Source organism: Lissotriton helveticus, chromosome 4_2 (genome assembly GCF_964261635.1).
Source record: "Lissotriton helveticus chromosome 4_2, aLisHel1.1, whole genome shotgun sequence".
NCBI lineage: Eukaryota > Metazoa > Chordata > Amphibia > Caudata > Salamandridae > Lissotriton > Lissotriton helveticus.
The window spans coordinates 58,943,864-58,955,943 of record NC_136064.1 but is presented as its reverse complement, the minus strand read 5'-3'; positions in this window follow the sequence as shown (position 1 = coordinate 58,955,943).

The following is a 12,080-nucleotide window of genomic DNA, read 5'->3' as shown; positions in this document are numbered from 1 at the left end:
GAGAAGCTGCAGCAGGAGACGCAGAAGAAACAGTCATCCTATTTCCTGAGCCATCCCGGTTTCGGGAGTGTAATCCCTTTCTCAATGGCTTCTGCATACCGTGAAGGTTCTTCATGCACTGAAATTTAAAGGGCCTGCCCTTGTGGGCGTGTCCGCAACCTGCGGCATTCTGGATCCTGTAGTGCATGAGCGTAAGTCTCTAGTGAGTTCCTCAAAGTAGCAGTGAAATTAAAACAAAATAAAACCCCTGTGGGCTGATGCGCTGTGACGCTGGGTGTCCTGTTATTATTTTTCAACTGCTCCTGGACCCCAGTCTCCCGTGTGAGGATAGCGTTGTGTGGCGCCATCACGGGTCCGCACTGAAGCAGCTGGCTTGCTTCCTGTGGCTGGGCTCGTGCCACAAATATCCCAACGTAGAGTTGAGCTCTCGATGGAAGTAGTCACTTGATCGGAAATTTGCATCCATTTCTTTTAAGGAGAAGCTGCAGCAGGAGACGCAGAAGAAACAGTCATCCTCTTTCCTGAGCCAGACCGGTTTCGGGAGTGTAATCCCTTTCTCAATGGCTTCTGCATACCGTGAAGGTTCTTCATGCACTGAAATTTAAAGGGCCTGCCCTTGTGGGCGTGTCCGCAACCTGCGGCATTCTGGATCCTGTAGTGCATGAGCGTAAGTCTCTAGTGAGTTCTTCAAAGTAGCAGTGAAATTAAAACAAAATGAAAATCCTGTGGGCTGATGCGCTGTGACGCTGGGTGTCCTGTTATTATTTTTCAACTGCTCCTGGACCCCAGTCTCCCGTGTGAGGATAGAGTCGTGTGGCGCCATCAGGGGTCCGCACTGAAGCGGCTGGCTTGCTTCCTGCGGCTGGGCTCGTGCCGCAAATATCCCAACGTAGAGTTGAGCCCTCGATGGAAGTAGCCACTTGATCGGAAATTTGCATCCATTTCTTTTAAGGAGAAGCTGCAGCAGGAGACGCAGAAGAAACAGTCATCCTCTTTCCTGAGCCAGACCGGTTTCGGCAGTATAATCCCTTTCTCAATGGCTTCTGCAAACCGTGAAGGTTCTTCATGGGTCTGCCCTTGTGGGCGTGTCCGCAACCTGCGGCATTCTGGATCCTGTAGTGCATGAGCGTAAGTCTCTAGTGAGTTCTTCAAAGTAGCAGTGAAATTAAAACAAAATAAAACCCCTGTGGGCTGATGCGCTGTGACGCTGGGTGTCCTGTTGTTATTTTTCAACTGTTCCTGGACCCCAGTCTCCCGTGTGAGGATAGCGTCCTGTGGCGCCATCACGGGTCCGCACTGAAGCGGCTGGCTTGCTTCCTGCGGCTGGGCTCGTGCCGCAAATATCCCAACATAGAGTTGAGCCCTCGATGGAAGTAGCCACTTGATCGGAAATTTGCATCCATTTCTTTTAAGGAAAAGCTGCAGCAGGAGACGCAGAAGAAACAGTCATCCTCTTGCCTGAGTCAGACCGGTTTCGTGAGTGTAATCCCTTTCTCAATGGCTCCTGCATACCGTGAAGGTTCTTCATGCACTGAAATTTAAAGGGCCTGCCCTTGTGGGCGTGTCCGCCACCTGCGGCATTCTGGATCCTGTGGTGCATGAGCGTAAGTCTCTAGTGAGTTCTTCAAAGTAGCAGTGAAATTCAAACAAAATGAAACCCCTGTGGGCTGATGCGCTGTGACGCTGGTTGTCCTGTTGTTATTTTTCAACTGCTCCTGGACCCCAGTCTCTCGTGTGAGGATAGCATCGTGTGGAGCCTTCACGGGTCCGCACTGAAGCGGCTGGCTTGCTTCCTGCGGCTGGACTCCTGCCGCAAATATCCTGAAAGTAGCCACTTGATCGGAAATTTGCATCCATTTCTTTTAAGGAGAAGCTGCAGCAGGAGACGCAGAAGAAACAGTCATCCTATTTCCTGAGCCATCCCGGTTTCGGGAGTGTAATCCCTTTCTCAATGGCTTCTGCATACCGTGAAGGTTCTTCATGCACTGAAATTTAAAGGGCCTGCCCTTGTGGGCGTGTCCGCAACCTGCGGCATTCTGGATCCTGTAGTGCATGAGCGTAAGTCTCTAGTGAGTTCCTCAAAGTAGCAGTGAAATTAAAACAAAATAAAACCCCTGTGGGCTGATGCGCTGTGACGCTGGGTGTCCTGTTATTATTTTTCAACTGCTCCTGGACCCCAGTCTCCCGTGTGAGGATAGCGTTGTGTGGCGCCATCACGGGTCCGCACTGAAGCAGCTGGCTTGCTTCCTGTGGCTGGGCTCGTGCCACAAATATCCCAACGTAGAGTTGAGCTCTCGATGGAAGTAGTCACTTGATCGGAAATTTGCATCCATTTCTTTTAAGGAGAAGCTGCAGCAGGAGACGCAGAAGAAACAGTCATCCTCTTTCCTGAGCCAGACCGGTTTCGGGAGTGTAATCCCTTTCTCAATGGCTTCTGCATACCGTGAAGGTTCTTCATGCACTGAAATTTAAAGGGCCTGCCCTTGTGGGCGTGTCCGCAACCTGCGGCATTCTGGATCCTGTAGTGCATGAGCGTAAGTCTCTAGTGAGTTCTTCAAAGTAGCAGTGAAATTAAAACAAAATGAAAATCCTGTGGGCTGATGCGCTGTGACGCTGGGTGTCCTGTTATTATTTTTCAACTGCTCCTGGACCCCAGTCTCCCGTGTGAGGATAGAGTCGTGTGGCGCCATCAGGGGTCCGCACTGAAGCGGCTGGCTTGCTTCCTGCGGCTGGGCTCGTGCCGCAAATATCCCAACGTAGAGTTGAGCCCTCGATGGAAGTAGCCACTTGATCGGAAATTTGCATCCATTTCTTTTAAGGAGAAGCTGCAGCAGGAGACGCAGAAGAAACAGTCATCCTCTTTCCTGAGCCAGACCGGTTTCGGCAGTATAATCCCTTTCTCAATGGCTTCTGCAAACCGTGAAGGTTCTTCATGGGTCTGCCCTTGTGGGCGTGTCCGCAACCTGCGGCATTCTGGATCCTGTAGTGCATGAGCGTAAGTCTCTAGTGAGTTCTTCAAAGTAGCAGTGAAATTAAAACAAAATAAAACCCCTGTGGGCTGATGCGCTGTGACGCTGGGTGTCCTGTTGTTATTTTTCAACTGTTCCTGGACCCCAGTCTCCCGTGTGAGGATAGCGTCCTGTGGCGCCATCACGGGTCCGCACTGAAGCGGCTGGCTTGCTTCCTGCGGCTGGGCTCGTGCCGCAAATATCCCAACATAGAGTTGAGCCCTCGATGGAAGTAGCCACTTGATCGGAAATTTGCATCCATTTCTTTTAAGGAAAAGCTGCAGCAGGAGACGCAGAAGAAACAGTCATCCTCTTGCCTGAGTCAGACCGGTTTCGTGAGTGTAATCCCTTTCTCAATGGCTCCTGCATACCGTGAAGGTTCTTCATGCACTGAAATTTAAAGGGCCTGCCCTTGTGGGCGTGTCCGCCACCTGCGGCATTCTGGATCCTGTAGTGCATGAGCGTAAGTCTCTAGTGAGTTCTTCAAAGTAGCAGTGAAATTAAAACAAAATGAAACCCCTGTGGGCTGATGCGCTGTGACGCTGGTTGTCCTGTTGTTATTTTTCAACTGCTCCTGGACCCCAGTCTCTCGTGTGAGGATAGCCTCGTGTGGAGCCTTCACGGGTCCGCACTGAAGCGGCTGGCTTGCTTCCTGCGGCTGGACTCCTGCCGCAAATATCCTGAAAGTAGCCACTTGATCGGAAATTTGCATCCATTTCTTTTAAGGAGAAGCTGCAGCAGGAGACGCAGAAGAAACAGTCATCCTATTTCCTGAGCCATCCCGGTTTCGGGAGTGTAATCCCTTTCTCAATGGCTTCTGCATACCTTGAAGGTTCTTCATGCACTGAAATTTAAAGGGCCTGCCCTTGTGGGCGTGTCCGCAACCTGCGGCATTCTGGATCCTGTAGTGCATGAGCGTAAGTCTCTAGTGAGTTCCTCAAAGTAGCAGTGAAATTAAAACAAAATAAAACCCCTGTGGGCTGATGCGCTGTGACGCTGGGTGTCCTGTTATTATTTTTCAACTGCTCCTGGACCCCAGTCTCCCGTGTGAGGATAGCGTTGTGTGGCGCCATCACGGGTCCGCACTAAAGCAGCTGGCTTGCTTCCTGTGGCTGGGCTCGTGCCACAAATATCCCAACGTAGAGTTGAGCTCTCGATGGAAGTAGTCACTTGATCGGAAATTTGCATCCATTTCTTTTAAGGAGAAGCTGCAGCAGGAGACGCAGAAGAAACAGTCATCCTCTTTCCTGAGCCAGACCGGTTTCGGGAGTGTAATCCCTTTCTCAATGGCTTCTGCATACCGTGAAGGTTCTTCATGCACTGAAATTTAAAGGGCCTGCCCTTGTGGGCGTGTCCGCAACCTGCGGCATTCTGGATCCTGTAGTGCATGAGCGTAAGTCTCTAGTGAGTTCTTCAAAGTAGCAGTGAAATTAAAACAAAATGAAAATCCTGTGGGCTGATGCGCTGTGACGCTGGGTGTCCTGTTATTATTTTTCAACTGCTCCTGGACCCCAGTCTCCCGTGTGAGGATAGAGTCGTGTGGCGCCATCAGGGGTCCGCACTGAAGCGGCTGGCTTGCTTCCTGCGGCTGGGCTCGTGCCGCAAATATCCCAACGTAGAGTTGAGCCCTCGATGGAAGTAGCCACTTGATCGGAAATTTGCATCCATTTCTTTTAAGGAGAAGCTGCAGCAGGAGACGCAGAAGAAACAGTCATCCTCTTTCCTGAGCCAGACCGGTTTCGGGAGTGTAATCCCTTTCTCAATGGCTTCTGCATACCGTGAAGGTTCTTCATGCACTGAAATTTAAAGGGCCTGCCTTTGTGGGCGTGTCCACAACCTGCGGCATTCTGGATCCTGTAGTGCATGAGCGTAAGTCTCTAGTGAGTTCTTCAAAGTAGCAGTGAAATTAAAACAAAATGAAACCCCTGTGGGCTGATGCGCTGTGACTCTGGTTGTCCTGTTGTTATTTTTCAACTGCTCCTGGACCCCAGTCTCCCGTGTGAGGATAGCATCGTGTGGCGCCATCACGGGTCCCCACTGAAGCGGCTGGCTTGCTTCCTGCGGCTGGGCTCGTGCCGCAAGTATCCCAACATAGAGTTGAGCTCTCGATGGAAGTAGCCACTTGATCGGAAATTTGCATCCATTTCTTTTAAGGAGAAGCTGCAGCAGGAGACGCAGAAGAAACAGTCATCCTCTTTCCTGAGCCAGACCGGTTTCGGGAGTGTAATCCCTTTCTCAATGGCTTCTGCATACCGTGAAGGTTCTTCATGCACTGAAATTGAAAGGGCCTGCCCTTGTGGACGTGTCCGCAACCTGCGGCATTCTGGATCCTGTAGTGCATGAGCGTAAGTCTCTAGTGAGTTCTTCAAAGTAGCAGTGAAATTAAAACAAAATGAAACCCCTGTGGGCTGATGCGCTGTGACGCTGGGTGTCCTGTTGTTATTTTTCAACTGCTCCTGGACCCCAGTCTCCCGTGTGAGGATAGCATCGTGTGGCGCCATCACGGGTCGGCACTGAAGCGGCTGGCTTGCTTCCTGCGGCTGGGCTCGTGCCGCAAATATCCCAAAGTAGAGTTGAGCCCTCGATGGAAGTAGCCATTTGATCGGAAATTTGCATTCATTTCTTTTAAGGAGAAGCTGCAACAGGAGACGCAGAAGAAACAGTCATCCTCTTCCCTGAGCCAGACCGGTTTCGGGAGTGTAATCCCTTTCTCAATGGCTTCTGCATACCGTGAAGGTTCTTCATGCACTGAAATTTAAAGGGCCTGCCCTTGTGGGCGTGTCCACAACCTGCGGCATTCTGGATCCTGTAGTGCATGAGCGTAAGTCTCTAGTGAGTTCTTCAAAGTAGCAGTGAAATTAAAACAAAATAAAACCCCTGTGGGCTGATGCGCTGTGACGCTGGGTGTCCTGTTGTTATTTTTCAACTGCTCCTGGACGCCAGTCTCCCGTGTGAGGATAGCGTCGTGTGGCGCCATCACGGGTCCGCACTGAAGCGGCTGGCTTGCTTCCTGCGGCTGGGCTGGTGCCGCAAATATCCCAATGTAGAGTTGAGCCCTCGATGGAAGTAGCCACTTGATCGGAAATTTGCATCCATTTCTTTTAAGGAGAAACTGCAGCAGGAGACGCAGAAGAAACAGTCATCCTCTTTCCTGAGCCAGACCGGTTTCGGGAGTGTAATCCCTTTCTCAATGGCTTCTGCATACCGTTAAGGTTCTTCATACACTGAAATTTAAAGGGCCTGCCCTTCTGGGAGTGTCCGCAACCTGTGGCATTCTGGATCCTGTAGTGCATGAGCGTAAGTCTCTAGTGAGTTCTTCAAAGTAGCAGTGAAATTAAAACAAAATAAAACCCCTGTGGGCTGATGCGCTGTGACGCTGGGTGTCCTGTTGTTATTTTTCAACTGCTCCTGGACCCCAGTCTCCCATGTGAGGATAGCGTTGTGTGGCGCCATCACGGGTCCGCACTGAAGCGGCTGGCTTGCTTCCTGTGGCTGGGCTCGTGCCGCAAATATCCCAACGTAGAGTTGAGCTCTCGATGGAAGTAGCCACTTGATCGGAAATTTGCATCCATTTCTTTTAAGGAGAAGTTGCAGCAGGAGACGCAGAAGAAACAGTCATCCTCTTTCCTGAGCCAGACCGGTTTCGGGAGTGTAATCCCTTTCTCAATGGCTTCTGCATACCGTGAAGGTTCTTCATGCACTGAAATTTAAAGGGCCTGCCCTTGTGGGCGTGTCCGCAACCTGCGGCATTCTGGATCCTGTAGTGCATGAGCGTAAGTCTCTAGTGAGTTCTCCAAAGTAGCAGTGAAATTAAAACAAAATAAAACCCTGTGGGCTGATGCGCTGTGATGCTGGGTGTCCTGTTGTTATTTTTCAACTGCTCCTGGACCCCAGTCTCCCGTGTGAGGATAGCGTCGTGTGGCGCCATCACGGGTCCGCACTGAAGCGGCTGGCTTGCTTCCTGCGGCTGGGCTCGTGCCGCAAATATCCCAACGTAGAGTTGAGCCCTCGATGGAAGTAGCCATTTGATCGGAAATTTGCATCCATTTCTTTTAAGGAGAAGCTGCAGCAGGAGACGCAGAAGAAACAGTCATCCTCTTTCCTGAGCCAGACCGGTTTCAGGAGTGTAATCCCTTTCTCAATGGCTTCTGCATACCGTGAAGGTTCTTCATGCACTGAAATTTAAAGGGCCTGCCCTTGTGGGCGTGTCCGCAACCTGCGGCATTCTGGATCCTGTAGTGCATGAGCGTAAGTCTCTAGTGAGTTCTTCAAAGTAGCATTGAAATTAAAACTAAATAAAACCCCTGTGGGCTGATGCGCTGTGACGTTGGGTGTCCTGTTGTTATTTTTCAACTGCTCCTGGACCCCAGTCTCCCGTGTGAGGATAGCATCGTGTGGCGCCATCGCGGGTTCGCACTGAAGCGGCTGGCTTGCTTCCTGCGGCTGGGCTCGTGCCACAAATATCCCAACGTAGAGTTGAGCCCTCGATGGAGGTAGCCACTTGATCGGAAATTTGCATCCATTTCTTTTAAGGAGAAGCTGCAGCAGGAGACGCAGAAGAAACAGTCATCCTCTTTCCTGAGCCAGACCGGTTTCGGGAGTGTAATACCTTTCTCAATAGCTTCTGCATACTGTGAAGGTTCTTCATGCACTGAAATTTAAAGGGCCTGCCCTTGTGGGCGTGTCCGCAACCTGCGGCATTCTGGATCCTGTAGTGCATGAGCGTAAGTCTCTAGTGAGTTCTTCAAAGTAGCAGTGAAATTAAAACAAAATGAAACCCCTGTGGGCTGATGCGCCGTGACGCTGGGTGTCCTGTTGTTATTTTTCAACTGCTCCTGGACCCCAGTCTCCCGTGTGGGGATAGCATCGTGAGGAGCCATCACGGGTCGGCACTGAAGCGGCTGGCTTGCTTCCTGCGGCTGGGCTCGTGTCGCAAGTATTCCAACATAGAGCTGAGTCCTCGATGGAAGTAGCCATTTGATCGGAAATTTTCATCCATTTCTTTTAAGGAGAAGCTGCAGCAGGAGACGCAGAAGAAACAGTCATCCTCTTTCCTGAGCCAGACCGGTTTCGTGAGTGTAATCCCTTTCTCAATGGCTCCTGCTTACCGTGAAGGTTCTTCATGCACTGAAATTTAAAGGGCCTGCCCGTGTGGGCGTGTCCGCAACCTGCGGAATTCTGGATCCTGTAGTGCATGAGCGTAAGTCTCTAGTGAGTTCTTCAAAGTAGCAGTGAAATTAAAACAAAATAAAACCCCTGTGGGCTGATGCGCTGTGACGCTGGGTGTCCTGGTGTTATTTTTCAACTGCTCCTGGACCCCAGTCTCCCGTGTGAGGATAGCGTCGCGTGGCACCATCACGGGTCCGCACTGAAGCGGCTGGCTTGCTTCCTGCGGCTGGGCTCGTGCCGCAAATATCCCAACGTAGAGTTGAGCCCTCGAAGTAGCCACTTGATCAGAAATTTGCATCCATTTCTTTTGAGGAGAAGCTGCAGCAGGAGACACAGAAGAAACAGTCATCCTATTTCCTGAGCCAGACCGGTTTCAGGAGTGTAATCCCTTTCTCAATGGCTTCTGTATACCGTGAAGGTTCTTCATGCACTGAAATTTAAAGGGCCTGCCCTTGTGGGCGTTTCCGCAACCTGCGGCATTCTGGATCCTGTAGTACATGAGCGTAAGTCTCTAGTGAGTTCTTCAAAGTAGCAGTGAAATTAAAACAAAATAAAACCCCTATGGGCTGATGCGCTGTGACGCTGGGTGTCCTGTTGTTATTTTTCAACTGCTCCTGGACCCCAGTCTCCCGTGTGAGGATAGCGTCGTGTGGCGCCATCACGGGTCCACACTGAAGCGGCTGGCTTGCTTCCTGTGGCTGGGCTTGTGCCGCAAATATCCCAATGTAGAGTTGAGCCCTCGATGGAAGTAGCCACTTGATCGGAAATTTGCATCCATTTCTTTTAAGGAGAAACTGCAGCAGGAGACGCAGAAGAAACAGTCATTCTCTTTCCTGAGCCAGACCGGTTTCGGGAGTGTAATCCCTTTCTCAATGGCTTCTGCATACCGTGAAGGTTCTTCATGCACTGAAATTTAAAGGGCCTGCCCTTGTGGGCTGTCCGCAACCTGTGGCATTCTGGATCCTGTAGTGCATGAGCATAAGTCTCTTGTGCGTTCTTCAAAGTAGCATTGAAATTAAAACAAAATAAAACCCCTGTGGGCTGATGCGCTGTGACGCTGGGTGTCCTGTTGTTATTTTTCAACTGCTCCTGGACCCCAGTCTCCCGTGTGAGGATAGCATTGTGTGGCGCCATCACGGGTCCGCACTGAAGCGGCTGGCTTGCTTCCTGTGGCTGGGCTTGTGCCGCAAATATCCCAACGTAGAGTTGAGCCCTCGATGGAAGTAGCCACTTGATCGGAAATTTGCATCCATTTCTTTTAAGGAGAAGCTGCAGCAGGAGATGCAGAAGAAACGGTCATCCTCTTTCCTGAGCCAGACCGGTTTCGGGAGTGTAATCCCTTGCTCAATGGCTTCTTCATACCGTGAAGGTTCTTCATGCACTAAAATTTAAAGGGCCTGCCCTTGCGGGTGTGTCCGCAACCTGCGGCATTATGGATCCTGTAGTGCATGAGCGTAAGTCTCTAGTGAGTTCCTCAAAGTAGCAGTGAAATTAAAACAAAATGAAACCCCTGTGGGCTGATGCGCTGTGACGCTGGGTGTCCTGTTGTTAATTTTCAACTGCTCCTGGACCCCAGTCTCCCGTGTGAGGATAGCGTCGTTTGGCGCCATCACGGGTCCGCACTGAAGTGGCTGGCTTGCTTCCTGCGGCTGGGCTCGTGCCGCAAATATCCCAACGTAGAGTTGAGCCCTCGATGGAAGTAGCCACTTGATCGGAAATTTGCATCCATTTCTTTTAAGGAGAAGCTGCAGCAGGAGACGCAGAAGAAACAGTCATCCTCTTTCCTGAGCCAGACCGGTTTCGGGAGTGTAATCCCTTTCTCAATGGCTTCTGCATACCGTGAAGGTTCTTCATGCACTGAAATTTAAAGGGCCTGCCCTTGTGGGCGTGTCCGCAACCTGCGGCATTCTGGATCCTGTAGTGCATGAGCGTAAGTCTCTAGTGAGTTCTTCAAAGTAGCATTGAAATTAAAACAAAATAAAACCCCTGTGGGCTGATGCGCTGTGACGCTGGGTGTCCTGTTGTTATTTTTCAACTGCTCCTGGACCCCAGTCTCCCGTGTGAGGATAGCGTCGTGTGGCGCCATCACGGGTCGGCACTGAAGCGGCTGGCTTGCTTCCTGCGGCTGGGCTCGTGCCGCAATCATCCCAACGTAGAGTTGAGCCCTCGATGGAAGTAGCCATTTGATCGGAAATTTTCATCCATTTCTTTTGAGGAGAAGCTGCAGCAGGAGACACAGAAGAAACAGTCATCCTATTTCCTGAGCCAGACCGGTTTCAGGAGTGTAATCCCTTTCTCAATGGCTTCTGTATACCGTGAAGGTTCTTCATGCACTGAAATTTAAAGGGCCTGCCCTTGTGGGCGTTTCCGCAACCTGCGGCATTCTGGATCCTGTAGTACATGAGCGTAAGTCTCTAGTGAGTTCTTCAAAGTAGCAGTGAAATTAAAACAAAATAAAACCCCTATGGGCTGATGCGCTGTGACGCTGGGTGTCCTGTTGTTATTTTTCAACTGCTCCTGGACCCCAGTCTCCCATGTGAGGATAGCGTCGTGTGGAGCCATCACGGGTCCACACTGAAGCGGCTGGCTTGCTTCCTGTGGCTGGGCTCATGCCGCAAATATCCCAATGTAGAGTTGAGCCCTCGATGGAAGTAGCCACTTGATCGGAAATTTGCATCCATTTCTTTTAAGGAGAAGCTGCAGCAGGAGACGCAGAAGAAACGGTCATCCTCTTTCCTGAGCCAGACCGGTTTCGGGAGTGTAATCCCTTGCTCAATGGCTTCTTCATACCGTGAAGGTTCTTCATGCACTGAAATTTAAAGGGCCTGCCCTTGCGGGCGTGTCCGCAACCTGCGGCATTATGGATCATGTAGTGCATGAGCGTAAGTCTCTAGTGAGTTCTTCAAAGTAGCAGTGAAATTAAAACAAAATGAAACCCCTGTGGGCTGATGCGCTGTGACGCTGGGTGTCCTGTTGTTATTTTTCAACTGCTCCTGGACCCCAGTCTCCCGTGTGAGGATAGCATCGTGTGGCGCCATCACGGGTCGGCATTGAAGCGGCTGGCTTGCTTCCTGCGGCTGGGCTCGTGCAGCAAGTATCCCAACGTAGAGTTGAGCCCTCGATGGAAGTAGCCATTTGATCGGAAATTTTCATCCATTTCTTTTAAGGAGAAGCTGCAGCAGGAGACGCAGAAGAAACAGTCATCCTCTTTCCTGAGCCAGACCGGTTTCGTGAGTGTAATCCCTTTCTCAATGGCTCCTGCTTACCGTGAAGGTTCTTCATGCACTGAAATTTAAAGGGCCTGCCCGTGTGGGCGTGTCCGCAACCTGCGGAATTCTGGATCCTGTAGTGCATGAGCGTAAGTCTCTAGTGAGTTCTTCAAAGTAGCAGTGAAATTAAAACAAAATAAAACCCCTGTGGGCTGATGCGCTGTGACGCTGGGTGTCCTGGTGTTATTTTTCAACTGCTCCTGGACCCCAGTCTCCCGTGTGAGGATAGCGTCGCGTGGCACCATCACGGGTCCGCACTGAAGCGGCTGGCTTGCTTCCTGCGGCTGGGCTCGTGCCGCAAATATCCCAACGTAGAGTTGAGCCCTCGAAGTAGCCACTTGATCAGAAATTTGCATCCATTTCTTTTGAGGAGAAGCTGCAGCAGGAGACACAGAAGAAACAGTCATCCTATTTCCTGAGCCAGACCGGTTTCAGGAGTGTAATCCCTTTCTCAATGGCTTCTGCATACCGTGAAGGTTCTTCATGCACTGAAATTTAAAGGGCCTGCCCTTGTGGGCGTTTCCGCAACCTGCGGCATTCTGGATCCTGTAGTACATGAGCGTAAGTCTCTAGTGAGTTCTTCAAAGTAGCAGTGAAATTAAAACAAAATAAAACCCCTATGGGCTGATGCGCT